We start from the raw sequence: 25134 nt of genomic DNA, 5'->3' as shown, positions 1-25134 counted from the left end.
TTTGTAGCTCTATATAGGATTGAGAGAAATCCCGGAGGGGGCTACTCTAAAGAAAGAGTAGAACTATGTGAATTATTATTTGTCTTACAAATGTGTTCTTAATTTATGGACATTTAAGATTCAGACTGTGTATTTTTTTAATTTATGCTATGTTGTTTAGTTTATTTATGTACTTTTATTTATTTATTTATTTTTTGTATTTTTTTTGTTATCAGAGGAGATATGACATTTCATACTATGTGTGGGAAATTTTGGCTATCATGATTTTCTTTGATTTCAAAATTGGGGGGGGGGGTACCAATTATTTGTTGTCATTCTGAAGAAGTCTTATTTATAAGGATGAAAGTGCTAACTTAGTAAACTATGTATTATGTAGTGTAAATTGAGCACTGTTTTTTTATAGTGATCCGCTGTGGTGATCCTAACCGTGAAAAGCTGAAATACATTGCTATCATCTTTGATCTTCCCCTATAAGCCCTGCTTATTAATTTCATTCTCACAGGAGTATCTGTTCCAGCTACTGTTAGATACTCTATAATGTCTGATATACCTTGATTCCTCCTCTGTGCCTTTATTATCCTCTAAGCATTGCAGATAAGCCAATGTGAGCTAGGTCATCTCTTTTGCAGGTCAAATTCAAAATTAGCTTCCTCCCAACTTAATATCCTATCATCCTTCATGACTCTGTGCCAGAATCTTAGTTCTTGATTTATACTCTTCCACATAGCAGTTGTATTCTGGTCTAGTCCAGATATATTAAATCGTATGTCCTCTATTGACAGTATCGTACTTTTATTTTCCTTAATTGAGCTCTTTGCAATATCAGTTAATGCATTTTTTTCTTTCTTTTCTGTCATTCTGTCAACCATTTTTATAACACATTACTAGTTTCATCTCTATAGCTTAACTAATATTATTTACTTTTAATTATAATCTCATTTTCCATAATTCCTCTGCTTGGGTTTGAAATCCACTTATTTTGTCCCACCTTAGATTTCTTCTTAAAATTTTTGCTTTTCCTTGGCTGCCTGTGCATAATTTTGCAGAGTCTCTGGGACATTTGTTAGTAAAATTGTAACTCCCCTCGTCCCTTGTCCACAGAACAAATAACAGTAAAGCATAACAACTATATACAACATTCTAGTCTTCATATATTTTCTTGTTGCTCATACGCTCATCTTTGACAGTAGATGGAATCACTTTTCTAGGTCTCCCAGCAATACACTTTTCCATCTACTGTCCACACAATCAATGTATTCCTGTATCATGTAATAAATAAAATGAGTATATTTACCTTTAAGTCATGTTTTCTCACTAATTAATATCTTATTCATTACCTTCAGCTACCTTTTGTTCTTCCAAAGCATCTAGCACTTAAACAGGTGAACTTTAATTTTAGTTACCTTTCATATTTTGACTTGTTTTTTTTTTTTGCTGTTTCTGTTTAATTTTAATATTTTCTTTTACTGTTTCTTTAAATACTTTAATGGATCTGTGACTATTTTCTATTTTTGGTAAATGTCACCTTTGTTAGTTGCCTAGACATTCAGCTGTGGTGTTGCACTTCCTGATCTGTCCATCAAAGCTGACCGAAACCAGGAAATCCTTTTTTCTTCCAATCAAATGCCTGTATCACCCACTTGCTTTTTGCCCTTTGGTGAACCCTTCCCCTATGCCACATTTACTAATCTTCCTGGATGTTGGCTGCAGTTAACCACTCTTGTATGTTATTGTTAAATCAATTATGACATGTTCTTACCTTTCAGACTATAAATCTAGTGTTATACCCCTAACTTTTGTGAAATTAGATACAGTGTACGAACGAACTGTCTAAGTGTTTAAAACTCAAATTGTGACTTTTGCCTGTGTGGGTGCACCAGTTGAAGCACTGCCCTACCACAAATGCAGTTTCATTTTTCAGTCTCATTTTTATTCATCTGGCTCTCATGTCCCTTGTTATTTAAAACTATATAGTTATATAACAATACAAAATTATAAGCATGGGTATTGTGCCTATGGGTAATATATTAAGGCATAATATTTTGCTTTGCTGCCTCACACATTCTTAATTGGCTCAACCTCATGCATTGATGGTTGAACCTTATACATATTACTGTGATCTACTCAGTTCTTTGTAACTATAATCTTACCTGCAGTTATTAACAAATTCTCAGCAGCAACTATAACTCTTTCTTTTCTACAATACTTGCAAAGTTTTTTTTTGTACCATATTTGCATACAACACGTTTTCTATGGTTTTAAATAAACAGTTTGCTGTTAAAAATTCAAAAAACAAAAAAACAAACTGGTGAAACAACCACTCTTGCAGGTCCAGCACCTTTAAGCTCCTGGATTCAGATAGATGTGCACAAAGTTCTTTATAATCCACAGGTTATGTTGTAAACAAGAACGCCAATAAATGAAAAAAAAAACAATTTAAATTTTATTAAGCTTAAAAACAAGCTTTTCGTCGGCGCTCTGCACCAACTTTCTCTGAAAACAAACTGCACCACACATTTGTCTCACTATAAATACATCACTACTCAGCTCAGATGCACCCCCTAGTGGCTTCCCTTTAAAAAGCACATAATTACACTTTGAAATTTTTAACTAAGAAGTGGCCAAAATATTCAACAATTTGGTATCTACTACTCATACCTGCCATCAATGCTGGTAAACCTATAATACTCCAAATATTGAATGTTAAAGCCACCATAATTATATATAAATACAAATGATAAAATGTGTCAATAACCACAAGAAAAATTATATATGTTAAAAATAAGTATAAAAGTGGGAAAAAATTCCCACAAGTGTTAATATAAACATTGATATAAACAATAAACGGTGAACACAAATATAATGAAAAATGGTGAGACCCAAAAATATGTTCCCAGATGGCATTAAGTCACTCCAGGGGGCTTCACCTCACTAGGCTTCTCAATTTGAGGAAGCAACTGATGGAAAGCATACTGTTAAGTCCAGGTAAATGGTAAGCTTCCAACTTAAGTTGCCACATCAACTCCTTGCATTCTAGTCTTAAAGAATCGGGTCCCCCCATAAACTCTTGGTTTAGCTGATCGATCACTGTAAATGAAAATTCATGGCCTGGGTTATCTAATATATGTTTGGCCAGAGCGTTGCCGACCTTCCCCTGGTCTGTCTGTCCAGGTTAATACATCGGCAAGACTGATAGGAATCTACAGGAATGGGTATATGAGCACTTATATGCCATCAGGAAGGGGAAAATTTCAAAGTGTAATTATGTGCATTTTATAGGGGAGCCACTAGGGGGCGCATCTGAGCTGAGTAGTGATGTATTTATAGTGAGACAAATGTGTGGTGCAGTTTGTTTTCTGAGGAAGTTGGTGCAGAGTGCTGATGAAAAGCTTGTTTTTAAGCTTAATAAAATTTCAATTTGGGTTTTTTCATTTATTGGCGTTCTTGTTTACAACATAACCTGTGGATTATAAAGAACTTTGTACACATCTATCTGAATCCGGGAGTTTAAAGGTGCTGGACCTGCAAGGGTGTATTTTTCAAACAGTTTGCTGTTGCTTTTATAAAGAACTTTGTACACATCTATCTGAATCCAGGAGTTTAAAGGCACCTGACCTGCAAGGGTGGTTTTTTTCAAACAGTTTGCTGTTGCTTTTCTCACTGACCAATCACTTGTTTAGCTTTTATTGTCACTTCTGTCCATATGGGCCCGAATTCAAAAGACTTGTTGTCAGTGTAAGTGATCACTTATACTGAGAGCAGGATGAAAGCAAGTGTTTTGGAATCGGTCCCTGTAGTTAGCTTATTTATAGATAGGCCTTACACTGAAGTAAGTCACTTATACTGAAGAAAGTGTTTTGGAATCTGTCCCTTTAGTTAGCTTATTTATAGATAGGCCTTACACTGAAGTAAGTCACTGATACTGAAACAAGTATTTTGGAATCAGAGCAGGCTTACACTGACAGCAACCCTTTTGGAATGTTGCTCATGGTGTTTTACTGCTAACTATCATAATCATTAAATACTGTGACTTATTCTGTGTTTACAACATAGATCGTTTTCCCTCAAGCCACATGTTTTGTGCAGTAGAAGCACACAAATCACCCTCATTCTTTTGTGGTTCATTGTTTTCCTCATATTTTAGAAGATGATATAATATATTATGTTTACTGTATCCAACTGGCAGTTTGTGATGGATAGTTTTGTACCATTTACACACTTTAGTAGATCAACATTGACTGATGACTGCAGTGTGGGTGCCATCATCTACTCTTCCACTGATACAGAAGCAATTCAGACAGATCTAATCCTTACAAACCAGTGGTGTACAGATGAGGGAGTCAAACTAAATCAAAAAATACAACACTGTCACATTTGGGAAATGCTACTCATCTGCCACTTACAGAATAGCCAGTACTTCACTCCACATGGATGCAGTAGTCAAGGCATCCTCACATCTAGATCAATAATTCCCTCAGTTTTGACTACCATGTTGCAACAGTAGTTGGAAAATCAGTCTATCTAGCACAATTGACTTCAAAGGTATCTCATCTAAAATTAGATCTGCACATTCTACACACAATTAAAAAAAATCCCCAGAAACTAGGAAAAATATACAACGAAAAAAAATGAAAATACAAATACTCAGTGATCTTCATGTTATATAATGAAGTAAACTAGAACAATCCAGCCATCTATCCATCCATCCATCCACACCCTCTTTTTCCCATTTATTGCACATGGGGTTGGGGTGTCACTTCAACAGTAACACTCAACTAGAGACAAGGTTTATACCACTCAGCTACTTGTGACTAATGGCATAATATATAAATGTTCAACATGCCCAGCACTAATCAACATCCTCAACAACTGCTATAGCAACATTCCCATTATCACCTACAAACCTTATAGATCTGCAGAACAATCCCTGTACTCTAGCTGAATTGGTAGATCATGGAGCTCAAACCACTTACCCTGAAGTCCACATCTTACCTCCACATATTTATATGTACAGTTAGAGAATTTCTATTTGAATTCTGGCTATGTGCGTGCTCTATATCTGGCTAAATCCTTTCATAGGTTCATAGGTTCATAGGTGTGTACTAGGCTAAGGGCCATGGAGCCTTTACAAGCCTAGCCCATAGAATTACCCAGGCGTTGTGCCACCCAACCTTTGTTCCCAGTGCCTCTGTTAAGTAGAGCCACTGGAGTGATCCCCAGGGTGAATTTTCTATTTCCCATCCACTCATCAAGATTTTTCTTGAAGAGGGCCAGTGAGGTCCTCTGCTTGACATGTATGGAAAGTCTATTCCACAGCATGTGCAGTCTCTCGGTTAGGAACCTGTCCCTCCAACTTGTTCTGTTGATTGTGGTAATGACATTGAAGTCTCTGACACATGTGGTGTGGAGGGAATGGCATTTCTTTAGATGTAGTATTTCTAACAGAGCTGGGTCAGACATGGATTTGTAAGTCAAGCAGAGATTGCCTCTAAGTAGGCAATATGAGACAGAGAATACCTTTTTTCTAGCTTCACCAAATAACTCCATCAACAAAATCTCTAAGCCCTCCCCTTTATATGATGTAGAGACATCCTTGGGTTCCTTTTGTGCATATTTAAAATGTTGCCTCATTTTTATCACTATTTTCAGAGGAGCACCATCTGCTCATAATATACCTATGGATTACCAGTCTCCCTCATACCCAACACACAGGAAGGCTTTTAATTTAGCCTATTATTTCCTTATGTCTTCCATGACTACACTCTTCTATCAGTTTTCTTTTTATATCCTGTTTAACTTTCTGTCCACACTGCACAACCTTCTATCTTCTCCTTGGCTAATTCCCCTGCCTTTCCTTTCTCCTTTCTTTCTCACAGTTCCAGCCATCTCATTCAATGCACACAATATAGGTCTTGATACTGTAATCTTATAATGTCTTTGTCAGTTAATCATTCTTCTTATTTGTCTTGTCCTGCAGCAACTATGTTATTCTGTTGATATGTCTTTCCCAGTAAATCATTGCCTGTAATTTCCTGTAGCAGCTGGAGTACATTGTTTGTATTACTTTTCATCTTGTATCTTACTTATATCTGTGACTGTCTTAGTAACGTCTTTACTGGAGCTTTCCCCCTGGGTCTTCACTGAAAAATGGGAACCATTGCCCAGTCAGACTTTCCTAGTAAACAAATATCATTAAGAAATCTGTGTTAACATTCCTTATTGTCCTTGTTTATTTCCCCTAGTTAGACCATTTATTGAATACAATGCCCCATTGAGCATGTACCTAGCAGGATATGTCATGCAGTAGAAATGCCACAAAGGTTCTTGACAAAAAGAGTATTGAATTCAAAACCTTTCCTTATGAGGACAAACTAAAAGCCATATCCGTATACTGTATCTGTTATAGAGTCCTGTGTGGAGATCTATGCCTTCTATTCAATGGAATCAAAGAACCCATCCTAATGGATCTCTTATACCTTTACAGGATAAATATCTACAAAAAACACCTGAACCAAGGATGTGAACCTCCACCAACATATAAATAAAACACTTTGAAAGCATAAATTCATTATCTAAAAAATTGTTCTATTTCTGAAAGAAATTGCCCCTGCATGTTAAGCAGAGTGATACCCTTTCATCACTCAAGATTGACCTTAATAATTGGATGGGTATCTGTAGGTTTGTTCTTGGCTTGATATGTTTTTTTTTTCCTTCTGAAGTGGTCCTACAACATCCTGAGTGTGGAATTTTGCAAGGCACACATGGTATTATGACTCGCTTGCCTTATCAATCCCATGATGCTATGTCACTCATTTGCTTTATGATCCAAAGAATCACTTATAACATCAGTAGACAAATTGCTCTTGGTTTTATTGCTTGCATCAGTTCAACATTACAGACATTATATCATTTCTTGTATCACCCTTCCATGATTTATAGCATCAGCATCAAAGTCTGATTTACAGATGTCTGCAAAATTGTTATGTTTGCCACAGTTCCTTTATTCCCACATGAATGCCATTGCTTATATACATGAAGTCTTCTACACCTAATGCAGTGCACATTCGGCTTGGTCTAACCAACTCATAAGCCGAATGCTGTATTTACACTTAAGGTATGCTGCTTTCTTGATTTACATTATCCATTTATTTTCTACTGCAGTGATGTTCGAACCGCATTTAGTTAATTTTGTCATTTCGAATATCTTCTGTTTTACACTCATCCAAAGGTACTTCAAAGGTCAAATCTTTGTCTCCAAACAGACCTTCTACAATTAAACATCACTGTATATTTCCTCCTTATGTCTGTACCACCTTGATCATATTTGAACAAAGTCCTCAGGAATAAGAACATTTCATTGTCTAATCCATTGAAGCACTAGTGACTGTATTCCCATTTTTGGATAATCCACTTGCTTTCTGTATTTCCCCAACTACAAACACCTATCCTAACTTCACTCATTTCCTTTTTGCCATACTTCCATGATCAGATCCTCATCTATGGTGCATCATGGGAAATAGAGACAATGCCCACAACATGTGCCATCTCACACGTTGTTTCATTTCTTTCTCATTCTCATCTCCCAAACATGCAAACATTTACAAGCATGACCACTCTCACTCCTCAAAGTTATTAACATTCCCTCACCTGTCAGCTAATTTTCACAAAATCTGCATGCTCAAGCCTCCTCCTTATTTTGCTCTTATTGATAACCTTTTGTCTTGGCTTATTTTGTTCAACATAACAATTCCCAGTTATTCCATCTACTTCCATTTGTTCAGAAATTCCTTATGGCAAGTCTTGCCCTGCACCACTCTATCAGCTTATTCATAAAGTGCATTTGTCCTCATATCACTCACTTTTCATTTTCACAAAAAACATATTGATGATGCCCAAGGAGCTCTACTATAACCTTTGATATTACTATTTCTTCATTAAGATTTCTGATCTTTCTGGGTGTCCACACATTTTCTTCCTGTCCTGCTTCACCCGGTGCTGGTGTTGAATTATTTTTCTCTTCATGTTTAAATTTCCCCATATCACTGCCATCACATGACACCCCCAATATCTCAAAAAATCCTTAATTTCCTAGTTGTTTCTCTTTCTTACCAGAAAGACCATTTTGCCCTTACTTTGCTTTCTTATGAGTATTCATGAAATAAATCCCTACTCTGTTTATAACTTAAATTGTTTTACTTTAAAGAGATAGAGGTGTAATTGGACGTTGCTCTGCTATATCCTATCATTGAAAAGTGCTATAGGTGGAAATCTTTTCTTTCTCTTGCATAACTTTCATCTGCTTGCCCTGGCCTGGAAAAAAAAGCAGACACTTCTGATGATCCTCATTATTTCACAGGCATGTTGTTCTTGTATTTATTTGTTTGTTTGTTTGTTTGTTTATTTATTTATTTATTTATTTATTTATTTATTTATTTACCTATCAGTCTTTGTTCTGTCTAGCTATGTATCTATTTTTGTCTGACTGCTGATCTGTCTAAGCTATCTGTCTATCTATATATTTTATTTGCACTCCTCTCTCCTTTTGTCAGATTTTATACTTAGTTTTAAGCACTGCATGTGATAGTTTGCATTTTCTGATTCTCATGTCTTTCATATAGAATACAAAGGAATGCGATGCACGTAAGAAGAAAGATAGATTAGTATATGTTGTTTTAGACCTACAGCATTTTATTCAGTGTATTCATCCTTTCATTTTATGTTCAGCTTCAGAAACTTTTGATATTAAGAAAAAAATAGTTTTCTAGTTAAAGAATTTTTAGTTTTCTGGCACAACTGTCAATTCTATATTTTTAAAGGCTGTAACCATTTTCTTAAATCTACATTAGTACAGAAACCTTAGGGATTCTTAAAGCTGGCTGACCATCACGAAAGGATGATTTTATTCTGAGATCACATGACATCAGTTTTACAGTATTAGGTACTGATTTCCTATGCAACAGTATTATCTGGGACACTGAAAGAGGAATGAAGTTGCCTAGACAACACTTATTATAAACAGCAGGAGTGTGATATTTAAACAGCTGGCGTAATGAACATAAACTTCTTGCCTGCAATCATTTCACTTTTTAAGGAAGCTTTCTGCTCTGTAAGCAAATGTCAGAAATTATTAAGAATGACAAGGGAATTTTTTAATAGGATTTATTTTGTTAAACTGCGGACAATTTGTAATATTTTTAAGTATGGTTTGAAAATGTTATCCATACTCATTTGATTTAAGGGTGCATCAATGAAATAAGATAACTATAGTGATACAAAACCTATTTTGCTAGTGAGAGTGCTCTTATGGAATCTATGAAAAAAATACATTTTACAGGAATGTGTCACATTACTTTTAATGGCGACATACGTTTTTATGCTTGTATGTTTATCTATTTATCTAGCCATCTATCTATGTAATACACCAGTAGAACTTATTTTCAGCTATGATTCTGCATATTTAAAAGTTAATAAATACACTAAAGTATAGAGAACACAAATGCACTGTAAGGATAGTTTTGAATAGGTTTACAAGGTATATATAATATTGCAGACTAAAGAAATTATTTATTTTTATTTATTAGCATTTGATTACTGGGATGGTCCACTGGGCTAAAAAGTGCCCATTTTCAGTGGAGGCCCGGTGAGAAAAGTTCCACATATAAAAGAAATTTAAATACAATCACATTTTCTACATACATAGAGAGATAACTTAAAAAACAGACATACAATCTTATCAAACATTTCTAGCTAGAATAACAAAGGCAGTATATATTATATACAAAATATACAAAGTACAATATATCATCTGCTTTTGATACTGTAGAGAGAAGACAGCAAGAGATAGTTGCATAACTGTTAAGCAGAGTGGGAGAAAAAAATTAGTGAGTTCAAGTGGGCAAGATTGTAGTCATAGCCACGTGTACATTGCCATAGGGCTAAGAAATGCTGTTTTAGAGACTTTTTGTAGGATATGTGATTGGAAATAGTTCTGATAGAGATGGGTAGGGAATTCCAAGTTTTAGCAACGGTACATGAGTAGCGAGATTGCCCAACTGCTAGATTGGGTATTTGCAGTTTTAGAAGGAATTGATTTTCAGATCTGAGCTGTCGGGAGGGCTTATGGAGAGTAAACAGGGAGGTGAGGGATGGACAATTGGAAGGTTTGGTAATGCTATTGTGAGCTGTGGTTAACTGCAAGTAGGTTAGGTGATGGGGAAGTAAGAGCAATTTTATTTTGCATAGGGAGAAGCAGTGATGAGAGGAGTAAGTGTCATTGGTAGTGAACCTGGCTACCTTGTTATAACAGGACTCAGTCTTGGATTTTAAAGAGCTTTGAATGTTAGTGAACAAATGGGCACTGTATAAAAGTGAATGAAACAAATAGGATAGTGCAAGGGTTTGGCTAGCGGTGGGTGTGAGGTACAATTTATGCTTATAGAGCATATAAATAATATATATAATAACATAATATAATATATATAGTGTGTGTGTGTATATATATATATATATATATATATATATATATATATATATATATATATATGGGTTCCGTTCAGAAGCTCGAAATATTGAAATCTCGAATTTCATTATTTCAACGCCAAGAAGCCGAATCCACATAATAGTGAAAGTTTAGAAGCGTGAAATTCAAAACCTTGAATACCGGAGGATTTGCATTTCGCACTTCTAAAGTTCCGCTATGGTCATGTATTCAGGTAAGTGTGTGTGTGTGTGTGTGTGTGTGTGTGTGTGTGTGTGTGTGTGTGTGTGTGTGTGTGTGTGTTAAGGGGTTTGGGTAGGGGCTGTGGTCTGTGTCAGTATGTTTTGTTGTTGTGATGTATGTGTGTGAAGAGAAAGTAGCTTGTATGGTGGTGTTTTGTGTGTGTTTGTATGTAGTGTGACCTGCGAGTGAGAATATTTAAGTAGGGGGTGTGTGGGGGGTACAGCACCTCACAGGGGGGGGTGCAGGGGGGCTTGCCCCCCTGCATTCATGTAGTAGAGTGATTGTGTGTGTTTGCGTGGTGGATGGTGTGTGTGTGTGTGTGTGTGTGTGTGTGTGTGTGTGTGTGTGTGTGTGTGTGTGTGTGTGTGTGTGTGTGTGGCAAAAATGCGAAATTCAAAACTTCCGGTATTTGAGGTTTTGAATTTCGTGGTTTTTAGTTTTCATTGTTTTGTGGATTCCACTTCTTGGGCTCGAGATGCTGAAATTCGAGATTTCAGAATTTCGAGCTTCTGAAGTGAATCCTATATATATATATATATATATATATATATATATATATATATATATATTTATATATATGTATATACATAAAGTTTATAAATAAACAAGCAATTGAAGTAACTATTTACAATTATACATACATGCCATCCTTCCTCAAGATACCCTGCCGCTTCTAGAAAAGTACCTTGATGTGTGGAACCTTGTATTAAGATTATGTAACTGAACCCTGTTATTTTCAATTGGCTTCCTCTATGAGTAGCTTTTTATGCCTTAATAAAAGCAAACTGTGTGGATGGATAAGGACTACCATTTATCAGGAAGGAAACTCTATATTCGTGCAGTGAGAAATGCCGTGAATAAACCCTGTAGTCCATGTAGGAAGATGTTTTGATTGATAATTATTGACAAACTAGATCTTCCTTGCAGTTGTGTTGAATTTTTGTATTCTGGACAATGATTTGTGCCTGATTTGATTTAATAGCTGATGCAAATGATAACTTTGGTTCATAGCAATATTAGGAGACATTTACAGCTTCTGAGATGAATTGACAAATTTTTATTTTCATTTTGGAGATATATTGGGTTTGTTTAAGAATAATGAAAGGTGCCTGCTTTAACATAAAGGACATACCCTAAGGAAATAATTCAATGACCCTTTGGCTAGAGACTCTCCCCTTTTTGGTATCAGGGCAGAAATTAGATGGCAAACTGAAGGCAGTAATTTTGTCTTAGAAAGTGGTTCACAATATCTATAAATGAGAATGAAGGGTATAGCTGCACTCCTAGATATTTGTAGATCTCCACTTTTCAGTTTGTATGCCTTTGGTCCTTTAAAATCCAGTTGCCTTAATCAGAACAAACACTACGGGTGCCATACAGAATATATATTTTTTTGTTTTCTACTAGTTAAACAATAGTCTCTCCTTATCAGTCCTGTGACAGACCTACACTAAAACGATACCAAATAAACTATTTAACTATTGCCCCTTTGGCCATTTGCTTAACAGATGTTGTACATTTGTGTGAGGTTGACCACCAGCATATTTACAAACAGTGTAGAAATGAATGTTGCCAGGACAGGATTTGTGGAATGGAATCCTTCTGTGTATTTTTTTTTCAGAAAGCACATTGTAGAAAGCTGACAGCTATAGTAAATCCAGAAAATATGACTGTTGTCATTTCCCCATAGTTCTTGGCCCCAAATATTGTATCTCAGTTGAGATAATTGTAATGTGATATAGACATGTACTACACATTGTGGCAGACATGGCATAGTTTTAGTTTGGTATATATACCACATTGGAAGCAATAACTGTTTAAAAATGCTGACAAACATATTCATCATGAGATAAAGGGTTAGAGTGTGGCTCAAACAAGTATGCCTGTGCAGTTTGCACAGCAACTTTTTTTTTCAGTCATGCATGCTTGTACAGGAAGCAATGGATTTTGTCCTAATGCAAGATTTCTGGTAGACCTTCCAGGATAAAATTTGTTAACGTCTTGAATAGTGAGAAAAAGACTGAGGAAGAAATGCAGCTCACTTCATAAACAACTTCTTTTATTAAATGGTTTGTTCGGGTGTCTAGCTTAACCAGGGCATGCCACCTGTCCTTACCTGTATAACGGCTCCTGACTATTCAGTCACATTTATTTGAATGCCCAATAGGATTCCATCTTTGAGAACATGTTATGCCTTGGCATAGTGACCTAAAAATAGGTGCTATCAGGTCATGCAACATTAACAATAAATTGGCTAGCCCTGTGTCATGGAATATTAGTGAAAATCCTCATGTCCTAGCTGTTACTAAAATCAGGCCTCTGCTTCTGAAACTACATCCACACCAAATACAAAATTATTTTTGACAGTACACCAGGACTTAGACTTGGTGGGGGCATGCAATGCTACTAATCAAAATAACCCCTATTTAGACCTCACTAATCACATCTAATTAAAAAAATGACACAAACCCTAATGAGATACTGGCCAATATCACATTCGTGGTCATTAACTGCTCACTATTGCAGTCATTTATATCCCTTCCCATCTTCTTCTGTCACAGTCATGAATATCTTTTCAAATATTTCCTGAAGGATGCAATAGAAACACTATCATGTTGGGTGACACTGCTGTCGATGCAATGGGCACCAAATCAAAACAGCTCAGTAAAATGATCCTGAAAAGCAATTTAGAATGACCAGTAAAGCACCCAACCAAACCTAACTTACATTCAGGTAAACATACTTGATGAGATCTAATAATGTCAAACGTATCCCACAGCTACCCAAATATTACCATCATGCCCAATTCTATAAGTGACCATTGTCCAGTACCCTTCTCTTGGTAATTTAAAACCACAAAACCTTTTTGTCAAATCATTCTGGGTTGACCTTTCGCTAAACATCAATCAATCACCGCAATAGCTCATACACTGATCTCCTATACATATTGTTAATGCTCCCACACTAACTTTGTCTTTCTTCATTAACACTCTTTCCTCTGTGCATGACACACTATACTCATGTGTACTCAGAAGACGTAAGGAATAGGTCTGCCCTTAGTTTTCAATAGACATTAAAGAACTCAAGAAGGAAATGGGCACTGCATGTGATTAATGGAATGGAAATAAATTCAGAATGACAGAAGTTGTTGAGTCTTTCGGCTTTTCCCGGTTAGGGGTCGCCACAGCGGAACTCCGGTCCGCTAATGATTGGCAGAAGATTTTTATGTGCCGAGTTTCCAGCCCTGAAGCACAACCTTCAATGAAGGTACACCCATTTACACATGTCTCCACACAGAATATGCTCTAGCTGAGAATCGAACAGGACAACGTCTTACTGTGAGGCGACAACGCTACCGCAGCACCACCACCGCAGTCAGAATGACAGAAGTCTTTGTCAAAATTACCATAGCTTAAGAAAACAAACTAGAATAACTACTAATTCTGCCAAATCCCTGTATTTGTGTAACAAAAAAAATGTTCACTACTAGTAATCCTAAACAGTTTTGGAATTATCCTAAGCAAACATCAGGACATTTCTCTAAAAACTTACACCCCCACAGTATAGTTAACAGGACTAACAGCAGTAACTCTGCAGAATAGTGCAAGTCCTTCCTTATTTCATCCATAGGAAATCACAATCTCATTCAAACCCCCCCCCAATAATCCCCAAATCTGATATAATATTCCCCCACCATCTTTCTCTTTCATCTTGCTGAATACACAGCCACCTTCCACTTTAGGGGAAATAATGTACTAAAATGTTAAACTTCCTCTAAACAATTAAAACTCCACTTGTTTCTCATTAAAGCCACTAACTACATTGTTGAAGTTCTAAAATATAGATACACCTTATCACTTTCTACTGGTATACTCCTCCAACTTTTCCACATAGACCCTCCCCAGTAACCCATAAGGATCTGTGGCCTGTCTCCCATCTCTGCCTTTTCACTATTGTCTTTGAAAAACATATTTGCAAACAGCTTCTAGTTATGGCCTTCTATCAGGTAAACAGCTGTGATTAATAAATGCTTTCAGCACCACAAACACTCTGCTGTCTGATACTGTCTCTATATACTGTACATCAATGAGGTTCTCATCACTACAGGTATTTTATAGATATGATTTGAGCATCTGAAACTGTTGATCACAGTATTCTGCTCCAGAAGCTTGTTAAATGTAATGCTGAGCAAAAGTTACCTAGAGCAGACTGTTCAAGGTTACCTCTAATCACCAAATAACCATAACTGGTATACTTAACACATGATGGCCTTCCTCATTAAACTTGATTCTGTATACTGATAGCATTGTTCTTCTTCTTAAAGCTAATAAATGTCTGCTCAACCTGTAATCCCAGCTATTGCTTTCCTTCTTCAGTCTATGCCAGTGGGCCTCATCTAATAAAATAAAAAAAAATGTAATGTTATTTTCAACCCATCATAAATATCTTAAATTGCCTACAGTTATTACTTTAGATAACCACAATACTTACTGAGTATGAATACTCAGGTTTTACCCTTGGCCTTTCTATTACCTTTTCCACCCATACATATAACTTTGTGAATAAAGTATTTTCCCAACTGAAGCCATGCTACAGAATCTTCCACTTTCTTTCTCCTATAGCTTGATAGATCCATTCTAATAATATTCTTCTCCCTTCACTGCAAATTTGGTCTACCATTCCTTACCTTCCATTTATCTACAACACGAAGAGCCATTAGATCACTGAAAACAAAATCTGCAGATTTGCCTGACAGGCATGTTCTGGCATGAACCACTGCCTTCTTGTGTAGAAACTAAAAGGGCTCCCAGCTACAGAAAGATCCACCTATTTATTCTACTGATTAATATTTTTAATTAAGGATACTGCCTCCCAAGAAAAGAAAGACTACTTCCCATAAGAGAATGTATCTATGCCCTAAGAAATTCCCAACCTTGGAATATATCCTTGCATAAACCATCCTTTTACATTACTATAGGTGAAAAAGCCTTTTCAAGACTTGTGTATGATATTTGTAACAACCTCTTCCATGATTTAAGAGGTAAACAAACACTAGAAGACTTCAAATAGCATTCTGTTCATAGGTTTGTAAGTTCATAGGTGTGTACTAGGCTAATGGCCCTGGAGCCTTTACAAGCCTAGCCCAAAGAAATTGCCCAGGCACCATGCCACCTGATGATAGTTCACAGTGTCCCTATTCAGTAGGGCAACTGGACTGATCCCTGGGGTGAACTTTCTGTTACCTGTCCACTCGTCAAGATTTCACTTGAAGAGGACCAGCGAGGTGCTCTGCTTGACATGAATGGGAAGCTTATTCCAAAGTATAGGCAGTCTTTGGGAAATGAACCTATCCCTTCAGCATGTTCTGGTAATTGTGGTAATGAGGTTGTGATCTCTAGAGCATGTGGCACAGGGTGATTGGGATTTCTTTAGGTGTAGCATTTCAAATATGTCTGGGTCGGACATTGTAAGTCAAGCAGAGATGACCTCTAAGCAGACGATAAGAGACTTCAAACAGCTCAAGTTTCTTGAGTCTGTCTATGGAAGGCATGTGCTTAAGGCCTAGGATCTTTTTTGTGAGGTACTTTTGTGGCCTCTCCAGCTGTTGTAGGTGTCTAGTCAGGTACATGCCAAATGGGGTGTTATATTCGATGATAGGTTTAATGAGAAATGAGTAGAGAGGGATGGTGACCTCTTTCTTCCTGGATGCGAAACCTTTGGTTATCAGATGTGTCATGTAGAAGGACTTTCTGACCATCGTGGCAATGTGGTAGTTGAAGGTTAGGTGGCTGTCGACCTGTGTGCCCAGATCTCTTATGGCCCCTTCAGTATTCAGTGGGCTTCCATCAATGTGGCAATTCATGGGAACTGAGTTTTTTCCAAAGAGGATGATAACACATTTTTTGGCGTTAAACTTCAAGCCATGGTTCTGACACCAGTCATTGGTCTCAGAGAGGCCCTTTTGAAGAATGCCTGCATCACTTGGGAAGTTGATAATAACTCCTAGCTTGCAGTCATAAGTGCACTTGTTCAGCCAGAGTCCTTATATGTTGGTCTGAACTTCTGAAAAGTAGATACCAAACAGGAGAGGGCCCAGGACTGAGCCCTGTGAGATTTCACTCATGACTGGTTGACAGTCTGACTTGGAATCCACAACTTTCACTATGTGGGTCCTTTCTGTGAGCCAATTTGCAACCCACCTTGTGATGTAAGGGTTGCTGCCTAGTTTGCTGAGTTTATCAATGATACCTGAGTGGGGAATGGTATCAAAGGCCTTGGACAGGTCAAGGTAGGCTGTATGCACTGCCTTACCTTCATCCACATCCTTGCTGACTGCCACAAAGAAGTCAACCAAGTTCAGCAGGCAAGATCTCCCCTTGACAAAGCCAAACTGTGTGGGGTCAAGAGTTTGGAGATTGCTTATATCTTTGTTAAGCAGGTCCATGATGATGTGCTCCATAGCTTTGCATACCAGACTCATCAGGAATAATGGGGTAATAGTTACCAGGATCTGTAGTTGCTTCCGAATTATGGAGAGGGATGACTGTAGCAGTGCACCATTTATTAGGAACATAGCCTGAGGTAAGGCTGTGGGCACACAGATGTGGTGCCAGTTTGTTTTGTACCTCGTGTAGGATGCAGACAGGTATATCATCAGGTCCCATGGATAATGTATTCTTGGCTTTGAACAATTCAGCTTTTACCTGTGCCACAGAAATGGTGGGTACCAGGCTTTCTTCTGGTATTGTGATAGGGCCCTTGGAGGGGTAGAGGGGTAAAGTTGGCACTGAATCTGTTGGCCAGTATGTTGACTATATCTGTTGGCTCAGTATAGGAGGTACCATTGTGCAATAACTCAGAGCAAATCTGGGTATTGCCTTGGAGGTTTTTGATATAGCCATAGAAGGCTCTGTGGTTGTTTTTGGTGTCAGCTGCAATTCTGCCTTCATAGCTGGATTTAGAGGATTTGATAAGGGATCTCAGCTTTTTGTTGACTGATAAGGGAAGCTTCCAGTGTTGTGACTTTATATTTTTCAGCAACAGTTTCTTCCTCATGTTGTAGAGTTTATTGATGGCTGGGGACCACTGGATTGGCTTCCTTTTTTTGGAGGAGAGTGTCTTAGTTCTATTTGGTATGGCAAGGTTCATGCATTTGTGTATGTGCATTGGTGTATGATTCTGCAGTCATGCAGCTTTGTCCATTGACATGAGTGCTGAGACGTTAGCCACCTCTGTTTTCAGGAGCCCAAAGTCAATAGAGAAGTTTTTCATGGTGGTCACCTTAGCAGGGGTTTTAGGTGAGATGGAGATTTTCATGGTGATCAGTTTCTGGTCAGATTTAACCAGGGAGGAATTGACTATAGGTGTGGAGCAGTGGTATCCCATATTGGTGATAACCAGGTTGAGGATGTTGCTTCCTCTACTGGGGGTCAGAATGAGCTGGTCCACAGCATTGTAACTGATAAATTCCAAAAAGCGTTGGGCCTGTACATTGGTACTTGAATAGTTTTCCCAGTTGATGGAATGATAGTTGAAGTCACCCAGTATGTGAGTATTGGGTTAGACCTTGATAGACTCCAGGGTGCTTAGAAACTTGGAGTGAGAGTCTAGGGACATGTTTGTGGTTCTGTAGCAGGTTATGACTTGTATTGCCATCTTACTTACTGTTAGTTGTACCTGAAGTATCTCGGATGCATTATGCTGGGCTATCAGTCTAGAGGTTTGCATATCCTTTAAGAATATGGAGACAGCACTGCATTTGGAGCTTCCAGCCATATTCTGGGACCAAACAGTATGGAATAAGTTGTATTAGGGGAGTGCAGGGGTGCCTTCTGCCTCTTTAAACCAGGTTTCCATTACAGCACAGATGTCAACATTCTCCATTTTGAGGAGAGCTTCAAGTGACTGCATCTTGATATTTAAACATCTAGCATTAAGCAGCATGACTCTCAGATTGCATTTGTTTATAGCTGTTATGGTGGAATTTTGGTCTTTGGAACACTGCCTAAAAAAGGCACTATAGGGGGGTGGCAAGAGGCTTAGCCAGTACCCAGAATCCCAGGGGTAACAGATGCAGGCTGACTCTGGAAAAGCATTGCGGTTTTGTCGATCATGTCATCCCAGGCAGACAGATACTGGATCCCCTTAGAATGACACCAGAAACTTAGCCAAATGTTGAAGTCAATCATTTTCTGCTTGTACTGTGGTATCATTCTGAATGATGATAGAATATTTCTCAGAGTTAAGGTCATACCTGCCTGAGCCACTTAATCCGAGAGTTCCATCACATCTCTTTTCATGTAGTCCAGGGAGGTATGTCTCAGGTCATTCATACCCACATGGACAATGACTGAGTCATATTTCTACTTGTTGTGAAGTGATCTGAGTGCATGTGTTATGTGGCAGATACTGACACCTGATAGACAATTGACTGTCACCTTCTCCTTGTTCAACCTAGTGAGTGGGACATCAGTGTGTCTCACAATTGAATCTCCTAAGATTAGAACATTGGACAAAGTGTTTTGCCTTAAGGGCTTAGGTTGAGGGACACACTGTGGTGGTGAGCTATGTGTTCTGGTGTTGGTGTTATGTTGTGGTGGTGGAGTGCATTTCTGTCTCAGGGGTCTCTGTTGTTTGGGTAAGTTTTTATTGAGAGCCTCCATGAAGGTGGGTGTATGGTTTGTGTTTATATGTGTAGGTTGTGATGGTTGGTGTTTTGTAGAGCTGTGTGTTCTATGTAGTGAGTTGCAGGTGTTGACTTTCTCCTCTTGACCAGCTAGTCCAGTCTTCGTTGGAGTGTGCTCTGCTTCCAGCTGGTGATATAATTGCATCTTTCACATGTATGAGTGTTGGGAGGTAAGTGGTGTTATCCACTCCATAATGACTATGCATGTAAATGCTTTATAGACCAAGACAGATATTTCTGCTATATCCTACTTCTTGATGTAAAACCTTGTCATCTTCCAGTACAGTTTGGGCAAACAGTCACTGTTTCCTTTATGTCGTTATGTATTCTAATAACTCACTTTACATATGTGTATACTGCATAACCAAACTTTTATTTAAGGTATATATTTCTGTGTATGTTAGATTTTATATATTTGTAAAACTCTTATTGTACTCTGCTTCTTTGTTTGCCCATCTGACACAGGTCATGGCTGAAAAGTATCTTTGTACCAACTTACTTACCTGGCTGCCAAATCAAAATAAAGAAACACATTAAGTCTTGCAGACACTTTGAAAAGTGCAGCAGTTAAAGATTATATCAGAATCCTCATGGAGTCCTTACATAATTAAAATTAGTGACCTGAACAATGAGGCAATTATTACAGTCAATTATAATAAATGCAACAGCTTTAGCAGTGGTGACTGGTGACATTAAAAATGTGGAGGGGAGGCTACAAGGCACAGATGAATTTTAGGGCCAACTATAATGGTACAACGCTATATTACAACAGGTCAATAACTGTGTAACTGTGATTATACAACATTTAGAGTAACTTCCATTCACTGACTGCCTCTGTACTTATTAGTATTATAATCACTATACAGACTGTGCACACCTCAGACACCCACTTGTGAGCAAACAAAAATAGTCACCATAATATATTTCAGCATGTTTTACTGAATACAGATTACTCTTGACAACACACATACTAATCTGTTTAACTGTGGTCAAATGACAGCACAGTATAACTTGATTTCAACAGACTGCCTTTGTGCAACCATTTATAGCCACTTTATTGACTAGCCTTCTTAACTGATGTCTATCATTGAACAAATTAATAAATGCAAAATATTGACCATAGTAATACATTTCACCTTTTTTTGCAGTCAATTACAGTGCATCCCAATGCATCCCTCTACACACACACACACACACACACACACACAGACAAACACAGGAACACATAAAGATGTGCTCATTAGTTATAGACATTTTAATGACTGTGTAAACCTCAGACTTTTGAGTGTGACCATGAATAAAAATAGAGATATGACCACAGTAATGTATTTCAGCTAATTTTTGTAAGACAGCTGCAGTGCGACCAATTACAATCCCCTCACCACAGATAAATTTATATTGTCATAGTCCTATAGTGCAACCCACTATAATATTCTTTCCAGGAAAGACAAATGTTGAATTATAAGCTTGGGAACATTATTCTTAATTGTTCCTAATGAATATTTATGAGACTTTATGCTCAAAACAAATGGTTATTAAGGATATTACTGACTTTTGTCATTAATGGTTATTATAACATTTTTAACTATGATTATATGTAGAAATGGGCTGTCAAAGTTGTTTTTGTGATTGCTTTCATAATATAGCCAAAATATTTTTATGTCTTGAAACTTCATATATACACCAGATAAACTAATGCATATTATATATTATTATAATTATATAATTATCATTATATGTGCATGGAGGACTTGCTTGTTAAGTATCATGAAGATTAGCATCACCACCTTGGGTAAATGCAGTAGATGAATTATACTTATAGAAGGGCTCAAATTTTATTTTGTGTGTAAACTATCATTCAAAATTCCTTGAAATTGTGCAGTGAAGTGACACAGCAAGTCAAAATACATGTATTACACTTACATCCATTTTTCAAGGTAAAGAGCTCATGCAGAAGTAATATCAGAATATTATTTACAAATTTTGAGACAAGAGTTTCATAGCTTTGTGAAGCAATGTGTATTCAAACATATTTTATTTTGTGCGCAAACTATCATTCAAAATTCCTTGAAATTGTGCAGTGAGGTGACACAGGGAGTCAAAATACCTATACTACACTTACATCCATTTTTCAAGGTAAGGAGCTCATGCACAAGTAATATCAGAAAGTTATTTACAAATTTTGAGACAAGATTTTCATAGCTTTGTGAAGCAATGTATATTCAAACATATCTCAGTGAATCCTCAATATCATAAGAGTGTGTGAAATGTACAATACAGACTGAGAGAATGCACTTAAGAAATATGATTATTCAAATTATTCCAAGTGCTACTTACCCATTCTTGAACAGATGAGTCTGCCACTGTGGTCTATATATGCCTTTCTCTAACACAATTATTCTATCATCTCACACTGACATTGCCTATGCCTTTTTCTCTACTTATTTCACACACTAGAGAAACTGAATTAGAGATATTGCAGGGCAGACTATAGAAATAATGCTTATGGTTTGAAAAATCTACATAAATCTGCTGCTTCAGTTTTGAAGAATAGTGGAGATTAAGAATGAATCTAAATGCAATGTGAGGTAACATTTAATGCAAGATTCATTGACTGGGTGTTCAAGCAAACAGCAATCTTACTTGATGAAATGTATGTATGTATGTATGTATGTATGTATGTATGCATGTATTTATTTATTTAGTTACTGGGATAGTTTGACTGGGTTACCAAAGCAAACCCCTTTTCAGTGTCAACACAGAAAGAAAATCTCTGTTCATCAGCATGAAAAGGCAAAGTACAGACAAGAGAGGCAAAAAGTTATAAACATGTTCATAGTAGGTTAACATAATAAATAATACCTTAAAATGAATTAGCAACACAGAACAAAGTAGCATTTCACAACATTAGTAGTGTGAAGGCTTCAAATAGGCTGCAAGTAGAAATATGATTAATTAGCCAAGAGATTCAGAAATGTACTGCACAGTTCTCTCAAAGAATTGCAATTCAACCTTCTGACTATGAGTTTCAGCCTGAGGATTTCATTAGGTCTTAGGTTTTTCCATACAATATAACATATATGCATGATCCTGAGACTTATTACTAGGGCAGAATGTGGCAACATCATTGATTGTCAGTGACTGTTCCAGCCATTTTAGAGTATGTAATCACTGAGTTTGAAAGGCTGATCCAAAATCCAGTCTTATATGGTGCCAACTCATATAACTGTAATCAGTATTGCTGAATTAATATTGGTCTGCATATTTTCTTGTGGTTCTATTTTCAGAAGTATACTCAAAATGGCTTACTTGTCATACTGACCAGCTACAGTAGTTTTAGACACTTTTAAGTAATAATAAATTAATGGCATGCAGCTTTAAGGCTATGTCTGGTATATGTTAATATGTGAAATAAGTCTTTAAATGTAGTACAGCTAATGATGTTAGTCATCTGATTTTCAATTAAGCTATGAGTTAAGCTTACTAATATAGTTACACTAATATAGTATAACAAATATAAGGCATCCTCTGAATCAACCTTCCAATTGAATTCAGACATGTTGCCAATCATGGTAAATCAAACAATTTACTGTTATTACAAATGCTGGTATGCTTGGCTTTAGCATTTTGTAAAATCTGCAAGTTCAGCTGCATGCGTGTGGTCATAAATTCTGTGGCACAACTTCTTAGTGGTTCTCCCTGTGTAAAAGGCCATATAGTTCATGCAGCTAGCTCCATAAACCACTTTTTAGATTTCTCAACCTATTTCTAGAAACTCTTATACTGATAAATTTACAGTAATTGCAAATATAATGCCTATATCTTCCTTTCCTAGGACTAGATGCTAGAGATAAATTGTTAAGAGAGGACTGAAAAAAATCTTTCAAAGATTTACCATTTTTTGCTTACAAAATTGGGCTTACTGCCAATTTTATCTCTGACCTCTGGAAAACCTTATAAAATATTCAATTATTTGTATTAATGTTTCTAATCTCAAACTGGTCCACTGATTGGGATATTCTCTCTGCTCAAATCTATGAATTAAATCCAACCTTTTATTCCTGAACAGAATATCCTCCACATTGTCTATTCATACTGAGAAATTGCCCCTTTACAGTGTTCTTTTTTAAAAAAAATTGGAATGCATACTCCTAAAATACACATATGCACTATTTTCTGCATTCTTCTTGTGAATTTTTGCTAAAAGCTCACCCTCCTGCTTATAAATGGATAAGTCTAAAAAATCAATAGTATTTTTGCCAATACTGTAACTAAATTAAAAAAAAAACTATTAACACTGTTCAAACAATCAATGAATGTTCTAAGGTCTTCTAACCAAGTATTGTATTATTTATTAAATATTTACCTTAATTTTATTACTTTTATGTGGTTTGATTTGTCTTTCCTATTTTGCAATTTGGCTTAAATCTCTGGCCTGTCTTACCTTTTTTAATTATTTATTTTATATTACAAGTTCATTAACTCTTTTTTTAACCTCCCCTCTCCATCATGCGAAACTTGCTGCACCAAACTCTCTCTTATCCATATTTTTTTTCTCTCCGTAGCTGGCCATCAGCTGACACCTGCTTCTTTTCTCATTAAACAGATCTACCAGACCCATTTTAGACTCCACCAGGCTTAACCTAACCCATGTCCAGGGCCAGTGATGAGATTGAAGAAACTGCTTCAGTGTCAAAGTGCTGCAGGAGAGTGTGGCCTAAGTCCTGCCTTCTCACCGCACCATTGCACACTCAAGGACTGCTGTCCTTGGGAGGTGCATGCACATTTCTACACATATACAACCAGCATGTTGTGTCTCACTGTTTATGCAACATGAAGCTCACCAGGCTGTTAAGCTGCTTATTGTAGTTAGCCTAGTTTGCCACCCTCCCTAAAGATGAAAAATGTCATTGGCTGCTTACTCTTATCTTTCCTCTGCTGCCACTACTGCACCCATGCCTCTAATCAAACATGGGTCATCTGGGATACAGTAAAGGTTTTATCCTGCTGCCCATGGAGCTACACTATCCTAACTGTATTTTGTCCTATCTCAACTTATTCTGTCTACTATTTGTCCATTGATTCTTCCTCACCACGTCACCTTACTCCTATATCTCTTTATTCTACCTACTTTATCACCTTCATCTACATTCCCATATATATGACCATTTTTATTTATTTATTTAAATTTGTTGACCGGGAGTGTCCGAGTAGACATGGGTCCATTTTCAGCAGAGGCCCGGGGAGAAAAGCTCCACAGTAAAATAGACAGTAGTTACATTGGATTGGCGATTATAAATTTAACAATAATAAAACTTACATAATATATTAATATTGACAATGATAGTTAGTATAAGTAGAGTAGACAAGTCTCTTTATCTGTGAAGTACATAGCAGGCATTAACAAACAAACAATGAGAAGTTCCTGTGTGTATTAAGTACCTTATTTAGTGAGGAGCTGACTGAGCTCATGGTACCGCTAGTTAATGGAGTGAGTTGAAAAGTGAGCGTTGGATGGAGTGGAGGGGATTGGGAGTTGAATAGGAGCGTACAGCAGGTTCTTTTTAGGTGCTTTCTTTTTAGTTTTGGTGCAGGTGCAGTGATGGTACAGGAGGTATGGTAGGGTGGGAGTGAGTTCCATAATTTGGCCATGGCAAGAGGAGAGTATGCGTGCCTAGAGCAGAGTTATTGGCTTTAGTGATCTGCAAGTGATTTTTGTTGTTTGTTG

The sequence above is a fragment of the Protopterus annectens genome, chromosome 8.part0 (assembly GCF_019279795.1).
Source record: "Protopterus annectens isolate FY-2018-M chromosome 8.part0, PAN1.0, whole genome shotgun sequence".
Classification (NCBI taxonomy): Eukaryota; Metazoa; Chordata; order Ceratodontiformes; family Protopteridae; genus Protopterus; species Protopterus annectens.
The sequence above is the reverse complement of the archived record's forward strand: the minus strand, read 5'-3'. Positions refer to the sequence as shown.